The sequence below is a fragment of the Condylura cristata genome, unplaced genomic scaffold, assembly GCF_000260355.1.
Source record: "Condylura cristata isolate star-nosed mole 26May11 unplaced genomic scaffold, ConCri1.0 scaffold00050, whole genome shotgun sequence".
Taxonomy (NCBI): Eukaryota; Metazoa; Chordata; class Mammalia; order Eulipotyphla; family Talpidae; genus Condylura; species Condylura cristata.
Genome location: NW_004567151.1, coordinates 2059254 through 2059970, shown reverse-complemented (window position 1 = coordinate 2059970; position 717 = coordinate 2059254).

The following is a 717-nucleotide window of genomic DNA, read 5'->3' as shown; positions in this document are numbered from 1 at the left end:
TGCGGCGCGCCCTCGCGAGGCTCCGTGGAGCTGGACGCCGAGGGGCTGGACCCTGCGGGCCGCTGTCCAGAAGGCTTCGCGCCAGCGGAGAAAGCAGGGACCGGACTCGCTTTTGTTGAAGATGTATTGCTGGATGCAGAACTGGGGCGCAGGCCAGGGGGGCAGGGGGTGAGAGGCGTCCCCAGAGACAGAGCGGGGAGCAGGACAGGCCGGTGGACGCGAGGTCCACTGCTGAGGGAGCAGCGGGGAGACAGGAGGGGGCTGCCGCGCCCTGGGGGTCCCCTCCGGGAACAGGCGCCGGCCTGCGAGTCGGGTGGAGGTGGGCGTGGCCTGGGAGTCCGGCAGGGCCTGGGAGCAGAGACGCTGGGTGCTGGACGCCCTGACACGGCGCGTGGACGAGACAGCCGGGCTTGGTGGACACATGGCTGATGGGGGCTGGCCCGCCGGTGGCCGGATCCCGACACCGAGGGGGCCAGCTGCGCCCGAACGGGGCGCGTGAGTGGGACCTGGACGCTTCTCAGCGACGTCCACTGGCCCACTGTGGGGCCAGATGGCCACTTGCAAAACAGCCGTCCAGGAGAACCCGCGACGCACAGCCAGGGGACTCCCGGGACTGGAGACTCGGGGGTGAAAACGGGGTGACGGGGCAGCAGCTCACCCTCGGCGCCTTCAGGACCACCCAGACGGGGCGGGGGCTCCCCGCGGGCTGCAACGGGA